This window comes from Pan paniscus, chromosome 21 (assembly GCF_029289425.2).
Source record: "Pan paniscus chromosome 21, NHGRI_mPanPan1-v2.0_pri, whole genome shotgun sequence".
In the NCBI taxonomy this organism is placed as follows: Eukaryota; Metazoa; Chordata; class Mammalia; order Primates; family Hominidae; genus Pan; species Pan paniscus.
The window spans coordinates 50,403,692-50,422,127 of NC_073270.2; the positions used below are offsets into that span (position 1 = coordinate 50,403,692).

At 46.8% G+C, this 18,436-nt stretch overlaps 1 long non-coding RNA gene across 6 annotated transcripts in view; it reads right to left on the reverse strand.

Annotated features, from left to right (window-relative positions):
* The window catches only part of LOC106634193 (uncharacterized), an 89,391-nt gene that overhangs the window by 14,050 nt on the left and 56,905 nt on the right, over window positions 1–18,436 (reverse strand). For 2 of the 6 annotated variants that reach the window (XR_010111000.1, XR_004668240.3), the window contains one exon: window positions 11,670–11,830. The exons of the other annotated variants lie outside the window; for them this stretch is intronic. This is a non-coding gene — a long non-coding RNA (uncharacterized LOC106634193). The remainder of the gene's footprint in view (window positions 1–11,669; window positions 11,831–18,436) is intronic. 6 annotated transcript variants of the gene reach the window in all.

An 18,436-nucleotide genomic window follows, 5' to 3' on the forward strand; every position in this document is an offset into this window, starting at 1 on the left:
ACATCTCACCAATTTCAAATTGGGTAAGTGGTCTTTTCACTCTCTTCTCCAGCCTCTCTTGCTACCCTTCAATCTCCCTGTCCTTCCAATTCCAGTTCTTTTTCCTCTCTAGTAGAGACAAAGGAGACACATTTTATCCGTGAACCCAAAACTCCAGCGCCGGTCACAGACTCAGGAAGACAGTCTTCCCTTGCCATTTAATCACTGCGGGGACGCCTGCCTGATTATTCACCCACATTCCATTGGTGTCCGATCACCGCAGGGACGCCTGCTTTGGTCATTCACCCACATTCCCTTGGTGGCAAGTCAATTGCGGGGATGCCTGCTTTGGCTGCTCACCCACATTGCAGCCCAGGGCTGCTCCCCACCCCCTTCTCCATATCTCTACCCTTCTCTTTAAACTTACCTCCTTCACTATGGGCAACCTTCCACCCTCCATTCCTCCTTCTTCTCCCTTAGCCTATGTTCTCAAGAACTTAAAACCTCTTCAACTCTCACCTGACCTAAAATCTAAGCATCTTATTTTCTTCTGCAACACCACTTGGCCCCAATACAAACTAACAATGGTTCTAAATGGCCAGAAAATGGCACTTTTGATTTCTCCGTCCTACGAGACCTAGATAATTTTTGTCGAAAAATGGGCAAATGGTCTGAGGTGTCTTACGTCCAGGCATTTTTCACACTTCGTTCCCTCCCTAGTCTCTGTTCCCAATGCGACTTGTCCCAAATCCTCCTTCTTTCCCTCCCACCTGTCCCTTCAGTCCCAACCCCAAGCGTCGCTGAGTCTTGTGAATCTTCCTGTTCTACTGAACCATCTGACCTCTCACCTTCTTCCCAGACTGCTCCTTCTCAGCTCGCTCCCCACCAGGCTGAATCAGGCTCCAACTCTTCTTCAGCCTCTGCTCCCACACCCTATAACCCTTCTATTACCCGCCCTCCCCACACCCAGTCTGGTTTTCAGTTTCGTTCTGCGGCTAGCTCTCCCCCACCTGCCCAACAATTTCCTCTTAGAGAGGTGGCTGTTGCTGAAGGCATAGTCAGGGTACATGTGCCTTTTTCTCTATCAGACCTTTCCCAAATCAGCCAGCATTTAGGCTCTTTCTCATCAGACCCCACTAAATATATACAGGAATCCCGATATCTAACTCTGTCCTACAATTTAACCTGGAGTGACTGAAATGTCATCCTGACTTCTACCCTCTCCCCAGATGAACGGGAAAGAGTTTTTTCTCTAGCCCAGTCTCACGCTGATAACCGCCGGCTTCATGAACCTGACCTCCAGGAAGGCAGTAGAGCAGTTCCCCGAGAGGACCCCCAATGGAACTATCAGGCAGATTCCCCAGGTACAGCTAGGCGAGATTACATGGTTTCCTGCCTAATTGAAGGGCTTAAAAAGGCAGCTTACAAAGCTGTTAATTATGACAAACTTAGAGAAACTACCCAAGGTAAAGAAGAAAACCCAGCCCAGTTCATGGCCTGCTTAGCAGCAACCCTTACACACTTTACCGCCCTAGACCCAGAGAGGCTAGAAGGCCACCTTATTCTTAATATGCATTTTATCACCCAGCTCCTGACATTAGAAAAAAGCTTTAAAAATTGGAATCCGGCCCTCAAACCCCACAACACGAATTAATCAACCTCCCCTTCAAGGTGTACAATAATACAGAGGAGGTAGCTAGACAGCAACGCATTTCTGAGTTACAGCTGCTTGCCTCTGCTGTAAGACAACCCACAACCACGTCTCCAGCATACAAGAACTTCAGAACATCCAAGCCACAGCTCCCAGTGGCTCCTTCAAAACATCCTCGTGGACCTTGCTTCAAATGCTAAAAGCCTGGCCACTAGGCCTCAGAATGCCCGCAGCCCGGGATTCCTCCTAAGCCGTGCCCTGTCTGTGCGGGCCCCCACTGGAGGTCGGACTGTCCAACTCCCATCGCCACCACTCCTAAAGCCCCTGGAGCCCAAACCCTATGTTCCTTGGCCGACTCCTTCCCAGATCTCCTCGGCTTAGCAGCTGAAGACTGACGTAGCCCGATCGCCTCAGAAGCCTCCTGGACCATCACAGACGCTGAGCTTCGGGTAACTCTTACAGTGGAGTTTAAACATCCCGTTTAATCGATATGGGGGCTACCCACTCCACATTACCTTCTTTTCAAGGGCCTGTTTCCCTTGCCCCCATAACTGTTGTGGGTATTGACGGCCAAGCTTCAAAACCCCTTAAAATTCCCCCACTCTGGTGCCAACTTGGACAACGTTCTTTTATGCACTCTTTTTCAGTTATCCCCACCTGCCCAGCTTCCTTATTAGGCTGAGACATTTTAACCAAATTATCTGCTTCCCTGATTATTCCTGTACTACAGCCACATCTCATTGCCCCCTTCTTCCCAACCCAAAGCCTCCTTTGCGTCTTCCTCTCATATCCCCCGACCTTAACCCACAAATATGGGACACCTCCACTCCCTCCCTGGCAACCAATCACATGCCCATTACTATCCCATTAAAACCTAATCACGCTTACCCCACTCAATGCCAGTATCACATCCCACAACAGGCTTTAAGGGGATTAAATCCTGTTATCACTTGCCTGCTACAGCATGGGCTTCTAAAACCTATAAACTCTCCTTACAATTCTCCCATTTTACCTGTTCAAAAACCGGACAAGTCTTACAGGTTAGTTCAGGATCTGTGCCTTATCAACCAAATTGTTTTGCCTATCCACCCTGTGGTGCCCAACCCGTACGCTCTTTTGTCCTCAATATCTTCCTCCACAACTCACTATTCCATTCTTGATCTTAAAGATGCTTTTTTTCACTATTCTCCTACACCCCTTGTCCCAGCCTCTCTTTGCTTTTACCTGGACCGATCCTGACACCCATCAGTCCCAGCAGCTTACCTGGGCTGTACTGCTGCAAGGCTTCAGGGCCAGCCCTCATTACTTCAGCCAAGCTCTTTCTCATGATTTACTTTCTTTCCACCCCTCTGCTTCTTGCCTTATTCAATATATTGATGACCTTCTTCTTTGTAGCCCCTCCTTTGAATCTTCTCAACAAGACACCCTCCTGCTCCTTCAACATTTATTCTCCAAGGGATATTGTGTATCCCCGTCCAAAGCTCAAATTTCTTCTCCATCCATTACCTACCTCAGCATAATTCTTCATAACAACACATGTGCTCTCCCTGCGGATCGTGTCCGACTGATCTCTCAAACCCCAGCCCCTTCTACAAAACAACAACTCCTTTACTTCCTGGGCATGGTTGGATACTTTTGTCTTTGGATACCTGGTTTTGCCATCCTAACAAAACCATTGTATAAACTCACAAAAGGAAACCTAGCTGACTCCATAGATTCTCAATCCTTTCCCCACTCCTCTTTCTGTTCCTTGAAGACAGTTTTAGAGACTGCTCCCACACTAGCTCTCCCTGGCTCATCTCAACCCTTTTCATTACCATTACACGCAGCCGAAGTGTAGGGCTGTGCAGTTGGAATTCGTACACAAGGACTGGGACCGCACCCTATAGCCTTTTTGTCCAAACAACTTGACCTTACTGTTTTAGGTTGGCTATCATGTCTCCATGCGGTGGCCGCTGCTGCCCTAATACTTTTGGAGGCCCTCAAAATCACAAACTATGCTCAACTCACTCTCTACAGTTCTTTTAACTTCCAAAATCTATTTTCTTCCTCACACCTGACACATATACTTTCTGCTCCCCAGCTCCTTCAGCTGTACTCACTCTTTGTTGAGTCTCCCACAGTTACCATTGTTCCTGGCCTGGACTTCAATCCAGCCTCCCACATTATTCCTGATACCACACGTGACCCCCATGACTGTATCTCTATGATACACCTGACATTCACTCTATTTCCCCACATTTCCTTCTTTCCTGTTCCTCACCCTGATCACACCTGGTATATTGATGGCAGTTCCACTAGGCCTAATCGCCACACACCAGCAAAGGCAGGCTATGCTATAGTATCTTCCACATCTATCATTGAGGCTACCACTCTGCCCACCTCCACTACCTCTCAGCAAGCTGAACTCATTGCCTTAACTCGAGCCCTCACTCTTGCAAAGGAACTACGCATCAATATTTATACTGACTCTAAATATGCCTTCCATATCCTGCACCACCATGGTGTTATATGGGCTGAAAGAGGTTTCCTCACTACGCAAGTGTCCTCCATCATTATTGCCTCTTTAATAAAAACTCTTCTCAAGGCCGCTTTACTTCCAAAGGAAACTGGAGTCATACACTGCAAGGGCCACCAAAAGGCATCAGATCCCATCGTTCGGGGCAACGCTTATGCTGATAAGGTAGCTAAAGAAAGAGCTAGCATTCCAACTTCTGTCCCTCACAGCCAGTTTTTCTCCTCCTCATGGGTCACTCCCACCTACTCTCCTGCTGAAACTTCCACCTATCAATATCTTCCCACACAAGGCAAATGGTTCTTGGACCAAGAAAAATATCTCCTTCCAGTCTCACAGGCCCATTCTATTCTGTCATCATTTCATAACCTCTTCCATGTAGGTTACAAGCCGCTAGCCCAACTCTTAGAACCTCTCATTTCCTCTTAGAACCTCTCATTTCCTTTCCATCGTGGAAATCTATCCTCAAGGAAATCACTTCTCAGTGTTCCATCTGCTATTCTGCTAGTCCTCAGGGATTGTTCAGGCCCCCTCCCTTCCCTACACATCCAGCTCGGGGATTTGCCCCTGCCCAGGACTGGCAAATTGACTTTACTCACATGTCCCGAGTCAGGAAACTAAAATACCTCTTGGTCTAGGTAGACACTTTCACTGGATGGGTAGAGGCCTTTCCCACAGGGTCTGAGAAGGCCGTCATGGTCATTTCTTCCCTTCTGTCAGACATAATTCCTCAGTTTGGCCTTCCCATCTCTATACAGTCTGATAACGGACTGGCCTTTATTAGTCAAATCACCCAAGCAGTTTCTCAGGCTCTTGGTATTCAGTAGAATCTTCATACCCCTTACCGTCCTCAATCTTCAGGAAAGATAGAATGGACTAATGGTCTTTTCAAAACACACCTCACAAAGCTCAGCCTCCAACTTAAAAAGGAGGACTCTGCCAAGGATACAGCCCAAAAACTCAACAACCAAGCAAGTAATTACGCTGAACCGCCTTGGGCACTCTCTAATTGGATGTCCTGGGTCCTCCCACTTCTTAGTCCTTTAATACCTATTTCTCTCCTTTTATTCAGACCTTGTGTCTTTCCTTTAGTTTCTCAATTCACACAAAACTGCATCCAGGCCATCACCAATAATTCTGTATGACAAATGCTCCTTCTAACAACCCCACAATACCACCCCTTACCCCAAAATCTTTCTTCAGTTGAATCTCTCCCACTGTAGATTCCCATGCTGCCCCAATCCCACTCGAAGCAGCCCTGAGAAACATTGCCCATTATCTCTCCATACCAGCCCCAAAATTTTTTGCCACTCCAACACTTCACCGCTATTTTGTTTTGCTTTTCTTATTAATATAAGAAGACAGGAATGTCAGGCCTCTGAGCCCAAGCTAAGCCATCATATCCCCTGTGACCTGCCTGTATACATCCAGATGGCCTGAAGCAACTGAAGATCCACAAAAGAAGTGAAAATAGCCTTAACTGATGACTTTCCACCATTGTGATTTGTTTCTGCCCCACCCTAACTGATCAATGTATTTTATAATCTCCCCCACCCTTAAGAAGGTTCTTTGTAACCCCCCTACCCTTAAGAAGGTTCTTTGTAATTCTCCCCACCCTTGAGAATGTACTTCGTGAGATCCAACCCCTGCCTGCAAAACATTGCTCCTAACTCCACCGCCTATCCCAAAACCTGTAAGAACTAATGATAATCCCACCACCCTTTGCTGACTCTCTTTTCGGACTCAGCCCACCTGCACCCAGGTGAAATAAACAGCCTTGTTGCTCACACAAAGCCTGTTTGGTGGTCTCTTCACACAGATGCGCGTGACATTTTGATTGTTTGGAAAATTCAGTCTCCTCTCTATGAAAGAGTAAAGGTTTGCTTTTTGAAATATTTGAATCATCACTTTGGCTAGATGAATGACTACAATTTTAAACTCACTTTGCCAACACACTGAGATTGGCAGAGTGCAAAGATGGCAAGAGGCTGGGTCCATGGTGACACTGTTAGGGAAACAGGAGCATAACAGAGTCAGCGTGACACCATTTTAAAATCAATTTTGGCTGGGCACAGTGGCTCATGCCTGTAATCCCAGCACTTTGGGAGGCTGAGGCGGGCGGATCATCTGAGGTCAGGAGTTCAAAGCCAGCCTGGCCAACATGGAGAAACCCCATCTCTATTAAAAGTACAACAATTAGTTGGGCATGATGGTGGGCACCTGTAATCCCAGCTACTTGAGAGGCTGAGGCAGGAGAATTGCTTGAGCCCGGGAGGCAGAATTTGCAGTGAGCTGAGATCGTGTCACTGCACTCCAGCTTGGGTGACAGTGTGACACTCTGTCTCAAAAAATAAAATAAAATAATAAAATAATAAAATTAACTGCATCTTCAAACTAGCAAGGCACATTCCTTGGCAGTCACAACTCATGGCCATGATATGTTTTGGGTGAAGGAAGCGATTTAGTAATGCCTGCAAGGGCAAACGCCTATGGTGGCAGGGTGTCCAGATATCCTAATAGCACATAACAATATCTGCTTTTGAGATAGGTAAAGTCATGCTTTGATGTATTTCCTCACTAAAATACCAAGGATAATTTTATTTAAATCAACAAAGCACTAAATTTTCTTTTTTCTTTTTTGAGATGCTCACTCTGTCGCCCAGGCTGGAGTGCAGTGGCACGATCTCAGCTCGCTGCAAGCTCCACCTCCTGGGTTCACGCCATTCTCCTGCTTCAGCCTCCCAAGTAGCTGGGACTACAGGCGCCCGCCACCATGCCTGGCTAATTTTTTGTATTTTTAGTAGAGACGGGGTTTCACCATGTTAGCCAGGATGGTCTTGATCTCCTGACCTCGTGATCCACCCGCCTTGGCCTCCCAAAGTGCTGGGATTACAGGCGTGAGCCACCACGCCCGGCCTAAATTTTCTTTAAAAAAAAAAATTATTGTATTTATGGCTGGGCACTGTGGCTCATGCCTGTAATTTTAGCACTTTGGGAGACTGAGGCAGGCGGATCACTTGAGGCCAGGAGTTTGAGACCAGCCTGGGCAACATGGCAAAATCCCATCTCTAATAAAAATACAAAAAAAAATTAGCTGAGCATGGTGGCGCATGCCTGTAGTCCCAGCTACTTGGGAGGCTGAGGTGGGAGGATCACTTGAACCCGGGAGGCAGAGGTTGCAGTGAGCCAAGGTCGTGCCACTACTCTCCAGCCTGCACAACAGAAAGGACTCCATCTCCAAAAAAAAAAAAAAAGTATTTATTTATTTTTCATTTATTCCAGGCAGAAGAAACAGCAAATGCATAGGTCCTGAGGCAGGCATGCATTTGGCATGTTGGAAAACATGTGGCACTGGCCAGACCAAGCAAGGCCTTGGAGAACATGAAAAGGAGTCTGGCTTTTGCTCCAGTTGCCACAGAAGTCACTGGAAGAGGCCTCCTCTGAGATAAGACACTAAGAAAGCAGTGTCAGGCCAGTTAGACAGGTCTGGACTTGTCTTCTGGCGTCAAATGCAGGCAGCAGACATTTAAATGGCCAGTCACAGAGAGGGTGATGGGGGCCATAATGGGTGACCCACAGGGCCGTGAGAGCACAGAGGAGGGACCCTGCCCCATCCTGAGGGCCCAAGGGTCCTTCCCAGGGGAAGAGAGAGCTCAGCTGAGACCTGAAGGCTGCAGCAGAGTTAGCCAGCTTGAAAGAGAATGACAAGGGATGGGATGGGAAGTGGATTCCAGGCAGAGGAAGAAGCAACTGCAAACGCCTGAGAAGAGCAAGCCTGGAGCATCTGGGGGACCAGAAGAGGGTTAATGTGGCTGGATTGTAGATGCAAGCAGGGGTTGGCCTGGGGGGCAGGCAGCAGCGGCTAGGAGGGCTCTGCTTTTCTCACTTGATATACTGTGAACATTTTTCTATGTCAGAAAGGATCCTTCTGCTATAGGATTTTTAAGGGCTGCGCATTACGTCGTGGAATAACTGGTCCTCCAGTGTCGGACATTTAGGTTCTTTCTAGTTTTTCCCTCTTAGAAACAATGCTATGTTGAACATCTTTGTCTGTGCATCTTTGTGCACATGTATTATTATTTCTGTGCGGTAAAGTTGGGAAGTCTCGGAGGCTACTTGGTGGACAGGATTGAGAGCTGCCTTGGAGAGGGCTGAGTCAGATCTGTTTGCCAGATCAGCCTCCACTGGGTTTCTACTGGAGGGGCCATACACAGGGAGATGCAGGGAGAAGGCCTGAGGGAGAGATAGAGAGCCCTGATCATGAGCTGTGGCTGCCCAGGCCAGATAATGGCAGGGGAGAGAGGAGGCCCCGATCCTGGGCCCCTGTCTGTCCTGTCGGCCTGGTGCGTTAGCTCCTGGTGCCTTCTAAAGAGGCAACAAAAGTACTTCAAATTGAGCATGAGCTTGGGTTCAAATCACACCTCTACCACTAAAAAACTAAGTGCCGTTGGGCCAGTTACTTAGTCATTCTGAATCTCAGCGTCCTTATCTGTAAAATGGGGAAAATAAGCCAATAGGGTTATTGTGAAAGATACATGAGATTAATGAGTCCTGGCAATAGTCCCTGCTCCCAGTAAATGACGGCGTGCATTTTTATTGTCATCTTGGGTCTCCATCCTTTTTTAAAAAATAGATGATTATAACAGCTTTATTGAGATAAAATTCACATGCCATACAATTCACCCATTTAAAGTGTACAATTCAGGCAGGGTGTGGTGGCTCATGCCTGTAATCCTGGCACTTTGGGAGGCCGAGGCGGGCAGATCACTTGAGGTCAGGAGTTCGAGACCAGCCTGGCCAACATGGTGAAACCCCATCTGTACAAAAAATACACAAATTAGCTGGGCATGGTGGTGGGCGCCTGTAATCCCAGCTACTCGGGAGACTGCGGCAGGAGGATCGCTTGAACCTGGGAGATGGAGGTTGCAGTGAGCCAAGGTCATGCCACTACACTCTAGCCTGGGCAACAGAGCAAGACTCTGTCTCAAAAACAACAACAACAGATAAAGTATACAATTCAATAGTTTTTTATATATTTGTCACAATCAATTTTGGCACTTTTTCATTATCCCCCACAGAAACCCTGTACCTATCAGCAGTCAGTCCTGCAGCCGACCCCCCTCTGGCCCTAGGTAACTGCCAATTACTTTCTGTCTCTATGGATTTGCTTTTTCTAGATGTTTCATAGAAAAGAAGTCATGCAACCTGGGGTCTTTTTTTTTTCTTTTGAGACAGGGTCTCCTTCTCTTGCCCAGGCTGGAGTGCAACAGTGCAATCACAGCTCACTGCAGCCTCGAACTCCAGGGCTCACATGACCCTCCCTGCTCAGCCTCCCAAGTAGCTGGGACCACAGTGCACCGCCATGCCCAGCAAATTTTTAAAAAATTGTTTGTAGAGATGGGTTCTCCCTATGTTGCCCAGGCTAGTCTAGAACTCCTGGGCTCAAGTGATCCTCCCACCTTGGCCTCCCAAAGTGCTGGGATTACAGGCATGAGCCAGTGCGTCCAGGCCTGTGGTCTTTTATGATTGGCTTTGTTCACTCTTTTCATCCCTGTCAGCAATGTATGAGAGTTCTGATTTCTCTGATTCCTTACCAACACTTGTTATTATTTGTCTTTTTTATTGTAGCCATCCTCGTGGGGGTGTGTAGTGGGATCTCATTGTGGCTTTGATTTGCATGGCCTTGATGGTTAATGTTTCTGGTTTTTTTCAGTGGAATCCCCTTTATAAATTCTGGGACACCCTATTCCCAGTGTGGAAACACTAACCTGTCCCAAAGAAAGAAAAAAAAATTCTAGATGGAAAAAGATGTTCATTACTGCGACATAACATTTCTTAATACAAGTGACTCGTCTATAGCAGTAGGTAGTTCCTAATTTTTTTTTTTTTTTGAGATAGAGTCTTACTTTGTCCACAGGCTGGAGTGCAGTGGCATGATCTCAGCTCACTGCAACCTCCACCTCCCGGGTTCAAGTGATTCTCCTCCCTCAGCCTCCCAAGTAGCTGGGACTATAGGAACATACCACCACTCCCAGCTAATTTTTGTATTTTTAGTAGAGATGGGGTTTCACAATGTGGAAACACTAGGCCACATTGTGAAATGTGGCCAGGATGGCCTCCATCTCCTGACCTCATGATCTGCCCACCTCGGCCTCCCAAAGTGCTGGGATTACAGGCATGAGCCACCGCGCCTGGCCTATTATCTTTAATAATTATAAAGACTGGGCTGGGCGTGGTGGCTCATGCCTGTAATCTCAGCACTTTGGGAAGCCACGGTGGGCAGATCACTGGAGGTCAGGAGTTCAAGACCAGCCTGGCCAACATGGTGAAAACTCTATTAAAAATACAAAAATTACCCTGTCGTGGTGGTGCATGCCTGTAATCCCAGCTACTCAGAAGGCTTAGGCAGGACAATCGCTTAAACCTGGGAGGCGGAGGTTGCAGTGAGCCGAGATTGAGCCACTGCACTCCGGCCCAGGCGAGAGAGTCAGACTCCATCTCAAAATAATAATAATAATTATAATAACTATAAAGACCAGCTATCATATGGAAAATGTCCATGATGTGTGAATAAATGCAGGATGGAAAAATACTCAGTGTAGTCATTTTAGCTAATATATATTTGTTAAAACATCCGAATATTTTTTTCGAGCTCGGCGCTGTGTGCCAAGCTCCACGCTGGCTCATGGACAAAGTCAGGAAAAGAACAAGCAAAAATGAAATTCCTTCTTGTGTTGGGAGTGGTGGGGTTTTGCGGGACAGGTATCTCCCCTTCCACATGTTTTCTTCTCAAACTTCCTCCACTGTTGTTATATTACCTTTGCAGTGATAAAACCAAGAGAACAGAAGAAACACTTCTGGACCTAAGGATGAAAGAATGATGGGAGAAACATTTCTTGAACCAGTCCCTTTCCGCGTTCTTATTTTGTGGAATCCGCACACATCCCCGAGAAGTTTAATAAAAAGGGCTACTATCATGACACTTACTGTGTGCCTTGCCGGTTCCACCTGTTAGGTGCCATTGTTGTCCCCATTTTACAGACGAGGAAACTGAGGCGGGGCAAGGAGATGCCCTTCTGCTTGGTGGTCTATCCTTCAGCATTACCCACACACATGCAGAGCTACATATAAGCTCACGTTCACACTCGGATTCACGTCTGCACCCACGGGCACATGGAGGATCGCACAAGCCACACTCAGACACACATGTGTGCTCACACACAGGGCTGCCCATGTCCACAGGTATGTGCATGGGGACATGCATGTATACATGTGCATATTCCCATATGCACACAGCAGAGGTCAAACACTTTTGGACACACATCTGCCTGAGAATGGGAAAAGGGGTGCAAGACAAAGGGGCAAAGTCCGGCTTTTGCCTCCTCCCTGCACCTGCTACCAGGTGTGTGCAGGACTGGGTGGGGCAGAAATAGGTGGCTCTGAGCTCAGAGGGCAGAGGTGGCCTTGCACTAGAAACCCACCTGCCAAACTTCCAAATGGGCTACAGCGACTAAGGGGCCTCACCTGCTGGGCAAATCCCCCAGCTGGAGGGTGTGCTCCAGATCCTCCAGGGGTCCCCAGGGGGTTGAGAAGATGAGGGGCACACCCAGCAGCCCCTAAGGGAGGAAGCGTGGCCATACTGGCTAAGGGCGCGCACTCTTCTTGCAGGCCGCCTGATCAGATGCCTGTAAAATAAGACAGCTTTACAAAGAGGGTGTCGGAATGTGAGGAGGCAGAGGGACAGGCATGAGTAGAAAGACCTTCCTCAGGACCTGAAGTCCAGTGATCCTGGTCCTGCGTCCCACTAGCTAGGTGACATTGAGCAAGTCACATAACCTCTTTGAACCTCAATTTCCTCATTTGTAAACTTTGCACAAATCATTTCTTTGACCACTAAACAAGTATGTTTTGAGGACCTACGACATGCCAGGTACGGTGCTGGGCACTGGGAAAACAGCAGCAAGCAACACAGACATGGGCTTGCCTGTGTGGAGCCTGCAGAATTAGGGAAAGGATAAATGGAAACATCTCACACATAGTAGGTGCTCAGTTAGCATGCCTCCTGGTCTCTCTTTTCTACCATTGTAAAGGCGATGCAATAACATAGAAAGTTTGGAGAATGGGGTGGCGGTTGCTGAGGGGGGAACTCTGTCATCCAGAATCCCACCACCCCAACACAACGACTAGCTTCATTTTTGCCAATTTCATCAGCTCATACAGGGGTTGACCTGCTGTAGGGCACTCAAAATATTCAAACCAATTAATGCATTGTATTTGTGATCAGAAGAAAAAAGCTAATTACAATGTAACAGATTTACCTGATGCAAAGCAACGCAAGAATGGCCATCCCTCTGCATATATGGAAGCTTTTCCTTTTGGGGGAAACAGCAATATTTCCATTTTACGGAAAAAGAAATGGAGGCACAGAGAGGTCAAGGCACTTGCCCAAGGTCACACAGACAGAAATGCGAAGAGCAGCTCCAGAGGCCAGAACTCCTGCCCATCCTGTCCAGGACTATGGGATGCATCCAGGGATGGACACTGGGGCTGTGGGCTGGATGACCTGGCTGCCTTTCCATTGATTGGAGCTGTTTAGGGAGCCTACCCCAGCCACTAGCATCCAGTCCTAGAGACACAGAAAATGAACAGGACTTTTCACTGGCCAGCCTCACTTTTGAGCCCAGAACCCCCTTACCCTTCCTCCTGCCTCTTGAGAGGCCAGTGTTAGGTGTTAGCCGGGGTGCAAAGCTCTGGAAGGCAGGTTTCTGCTTTCTGCTGCCCTCCAGTGGGCAAAGAAAGCAAACCTCTGGATCCATCTGGAAGCAGGTAGCAGGTGTTGCCCAAGTCAGCTGCGGCTAATAGTAATAATAATAACGGCTGCCGCTCAATGAGCACTTACCACGTGCAGACGTTTTTACACCTAATCTAATGTAACCCCTTTAAGCAATTTAATTAACATTTAATTCCTCTCTCAAGGTAGGAATCACTTCCTATATATCCATTTACATACATAATCTGAGACTTAGAAAAATGACTTCCCAAAGTCACAAAGCTGGTCAGTGGCAGAGCCGAGAGTGCAAGTCCTTGGAGATCAGAGGAGGAAGAGACCATGATCCTGGACCAGGAGACAGCCCTGCATTCTTGGGCACAGAGGTGAATTTACTGTGAGGCCGGTGACGCATCAGGGCTCCTGACTTGCATGTCCTCTCCCAGGGCCGTGGAGGAACTTTCCAACGCATTCGCATGGGCATATGTTTCACATTTGCAAAACTAACACATTTCAGTTGCAATTGGCTGAGACCGCTATCTCTCTCCACTGCCTAGAATAATGTCTTCACATAATAGGTAATAAATATTTGCTAATAAATACATTTTGTGTTTAATAAATCATGTTGAATGAATGGGTAGAGAAATGAAGGAAGGAAGGAAGTGGCATTTAGTTCAATCTTGAAGGAAGGGCAGGATTTGAGAGAGCGTTCCTCATGTAGCCTAGTGGGCCCCTCCACACACAGACCATCCAAGGCCATGAGTGGCCTTGAATGCCAGGGTGAGGAATCTGGCCTTACGTGGCAGGCACTGGGGAGCCATGGAAGGTTGCAGAGCAGAGGAAGGATATGAGTGTAATTGTCAATTAGGCAAGAGTTGAATGTCAGATAAGAGGACAGGGCCCTACAGCGGGGGGGCCAGAGTGGCTCAGATAAAACTCCCCTCATCCAGCACCACACAGAGAGCTGGTGCTCAGCCAGTGTGATCACAGAAGCCTCTGCTGGGGTGTCTATAAGCTCCCTGGAAGAAGATATCCAAATGCTTTGCATGTGTGGCTTTGTGTATGTGTGTGTGTGGGGGGGGGAGGGGAGGTGCTGAGTGTGGATTTGCTCAGCACTCTAGTGTGCCCAGCCCAACGTGGGGGAAAGGTCAAGGCCCTGTCTGGCTTAGGCAGGGAGTTCTCAGCATTGCAGTATGACTGAGCCTCTGGCTGGAAAGTGAGGGAGCCAAGAGAAAACAGGTTTAGAAGTTGGCTAGGCAGAAGTGGACCTATGAAATTCCAGCTGCACCAGCTGCTTCTTTTGCTAAGCTCCCGTCATCCTTTCTCTCTCTCCACTGGGTCTTTCTGAATGTCAAGAATCCCAGCCACTGTTTAGTTAGCACTTGTTTTTTGCCACACTCTGTGAAGCACCTTCAAGCCCGATCACCGGATTATTCCTCCAACAACGCCGAGAGTGAGAAGAATGGCTATTATTTCGATTTTATAAGTGAGGAAGTAGAAAGCCCAGAGAGGTGAAGTTGCTTACCTGAGGTCACATAGGAGTCAATGGTATACGTGAGATCAAACCCAGACTCCAGAGGCAGCCCCCCTCAGTCGCCAGCCGTCCTGCCTCCTCTCCTGGTCTAAGCTGGGGAGGAAAAACCCATCTTGGCCAGCAGGGGGCGGTGTGCCCTCAAGGATAAGCCCTGCTTCCCAGAACTCAGAATTTGCCAGCATGACAACAGCACGATTCTGAAATATCTGGCTTTGAGCCCTCATTTAGTCCCAACTCTGGTGGGGCCTGGAGAACGGGGAGAGGGGTGAGAGAAGTATAAAATAGCCCTCAAATTGGTGAGCCAATGGTTCACAGAAAGGAAAGCGCACCGGCATTTTAACATATAAAAAGATCCTCATTTTCACTCCTAGGAAGAGAAGCATGTGTTAAACCCACACCACCTGAGCAGGCACTGTTTTGCTATCAAACTGGCAAACTTATGCAGGTGGGGATATGGAGACACACTCCTTCTTACATTGTTGGTGGGATTAAAACTTGGTTTTGGCCAGGTGCGATAGCTCACACCTGTAATCCCAGCACTTTGGGAGGCCGAGGAGGGCGGATCACCTGAGGTCGGGAGTTCAAGACCAGCCTGGCCAATATGGCGAAACCCTGTCTCTACTAAAAATACAAACATTAGCTGGGTGTGGTGGCACACGCCAGTAGTCCCAGCTACTCGGGAGGCTGAGGCAGGAGAATCACTTGAACCCAGGAGGCGGAGCTTGCAGTGAGCTGAGATCTCGCCATTGCACTCCATCCTGGGCAACAGAGTGAGACTCCATCTCCAAACAAACCAAAAAAAAAAAAAAAAAAAAACCAGAAAAGAAAACTTGGTTTAACACCTATAGAAGCTAATCTGGTAACATCTATCAAAATTAAAAATGCACATATCTAACAGGTATGCATGACACATTCATCAAAAGACTTGAACTAGACCTGCATGATCTGATGTGGAGCCACCCACCACATGTGGCTGCTGAGTCCTTGAAATATGGCTGATCCAAGCCTGGCTGACATGGCAAAACCCCGTCTCTACTAAAAATACAAAAATCAGCCAGGCGTGGTGGCACGTACCTGTAGTTCCAGCTACTTGGGAGGCTGAGGCACAACAATTGCTTGAACCCAGGGGCGGAGGCTGCAGTAAGCCAAGATCGTGCTACTGCACTCCGGCCTGAGCAGCAGAGCGAGACAGTCTCAGAAAAAAGAAAGAAATATGGCTGGTCAAATTGAGATGTGCTGCAAGTGTGAAATATATATGGGATTTTGTATACTAACAAAAATGCAAAATGACTCCTTAATAACTTGCTAATATTGATGATGTGTCGCAATAATATTTTGGATAGATTGGATTAAGTAATTTTTATTTTTGTTTTTTATTTTTTTGAGACGGAGTCTCACTATGTCGCCCAGGCTGGAATGCAGTGGCATGATCTTGGCTCACTGCAACCTCTGCCTCCCGGATTCAAGTGACTCTCCTGCCTCAGCCTCCTGAGTAGCTGGGACTACAGGCACCTGCTACCACCCGTAGTTAATTTTTTTTTTGTATGTTTAGTAGAGATGGGGTTTCACCATGTTGTCCAGGCTGGTCTCAAACTCCTGACCTCAAGTGATCTGCCCACCTCAGCCTCCCAAAATGCTGGGATTACAAGCATGAGCCACTGTACCTGGCCTGGGTTAAGTAATTTTTTAAATTACTTTTACCTATTTGTTTTTCTTTTTTGAATGTGGCTGCTAGAAATATAAATGGCTTGCATTGTGGATCATATTATATATTTTTACCTTTTTATTGTGGTAAGATATGCATAACATTTACCATTTGGACCATTTTTAAGGGTCCAAAAGTTCAGCTCTGTTAAGTACATTCCCATTGTTGCGCAACCATCACCATCATCTACCCCCAGAGCGTTTTCATCTTCCCAAACTGACACTCTGCCTCTATAAAACAACAACTCTGCTTGCTCCTCTTCTCCCAGCCCCTGGCAGCCACTATTCTACTTTCTGTCTCTGTGAACTGGACTATTCTAGGTTGCCTCATACGGGAGAAATCATGCACAATTTGTCCTTGGTTCCTGGCTTATTTCACTCAGTATAGTGTCTTCAAGGTTCACGCATGTTGTAGCATATGTCAGAACTTCCTTCCTTTTTTAAGACTGAATAATGTTCCATTGTAAGGATATACCACATTTTGTTTATCCATTCATTCACTGATGGGCATTTCGGTTGTTGCCACCTTTTGGCTATGGTGAATAGTGCTGCTGTGAACATTTTGGTACAAATATCTGTTTGACTCATATTTTCAGTTCTTCTGTGTCTATCATATTTTATTGGACAGGACTATGCCAGTGATCTCCATAGCCACATAATTTGAAATATCCCTAAACCAGGAACTACCCAAATGCTCATCGACAGCAGAACGGATAAATTGTGGTATCTTCATACAATGCAATACTCCAGTGAGAATGAAAATGAATGAACAACTACACACAGCAGTGTAGATGGAACTTGCACACATATGTGTCGAGCAAAAGAAGCCACACACAAAATAATACATATTGTATGATTCCACTCACAAAAAGTTCACAAGAGGCAAAACTAATTTATGATGTTAGAAGTCAGGATGATGGCTGCTCTTTGGGGGCCATCTGGGGGCTTCTCTGGGGCCGACAATGTTCTGGACACCATCTTCAGGAGCGTGGTCACTCTGTGAAAATTCATCAAGCTAAGCACTTGGGATTTGTGTGCAATTTTGTGTATAAGTTAGACTTCCATAAGAAATTCCAAAAGATGCTTTGATCCAGCAATTCCACTCTTACGAATTAAACGACAGATATATTTTCATATGTGTGAAATGAGGTGTGTACAAGATTATCCACTGCCGTTTTTATCAGCAAAAGATTGGAAACATGCCATCTCACACCTATTAGGATGACTACTATTTTTAAAAAATGAAAATAAGTGTTGGTGAGGATGTGAAGAAATTGGAACCATTGTGCCCTGTTGGTAGGAATGTAAAATGGTATAACAGCTACGGAAAACTGTACAGCAGTTCCTCGAAAAATGTAAAATAAAATTACCTTATGATCCAGTCATTCTGCTTGTGGGTATGCGCCCAAAATAACTGAAAAGCAGGGTCTTGAACAGATATGTGTACACCCGTGATCGTAGCAGCACTATTCACAATAGTCAAAGGTGGAAGCAATCCAAGTATCCAACAATGGACGAATGAATAAACAAAGTGTGGTCTATATGTAAATGGAATATTATTCAGCCTTAGGGAGGAAGGAAATTCTGATAGATGCTACAGCGTGGATGACCCTTGAGGACACTATGCTAAATGAGATGAGCCAGACAAGAAGGCACAAATACTGTATTATTCCACTTAGACAAAGTATGTGTCTAAAGTAGGCTGGATGCGGTGGCTTACGCCTATAATCCCAGCACTTTGAGAGGCCAAGGTGGGCAGACCACCTGAGGTCAGGAGTTCGAGACCAGCCTGGCCAACATGGTGAAACCCCATCTTAACTAAAAATACAAAAGTTAGCCAGGCGTGGTGGTATGTGCTTATAATCCCAGCTACTGGGGAGGCTGAGGCAGGAGAATCGCTTGAACCCGGGAGGCGGAGGTTGCAGTGAGCCGAGATTGCGCCACTGCACTCCAGCCTAGGCGACAGAGTGAGATCCGTCTCAAAAAAAAAAATTAAAAAGTAGCCCAATTCATAGGGACAGAAAGTAGAATGGCAATTCCAGGAGCTGGGAGGAGGGGGAATAGGATGTTAGTGTTTAATGGGTACAGAGTTTCAGTTTTGCAAGATAACATTTTGGAGAGGTTTGGTGGTGATGGTTGCAGAACAATGTGACTATATTTAATGCCACAAAACTGTACACTTCAAATGATTAATTAGCTAATTTTTGGTGTTTTTTTTTTTTTGAGATGAAGTCTCGCTCTGTCACCCAGGCTGGAGTGTAGTGACGTGATCTCGGCTCACTGCAA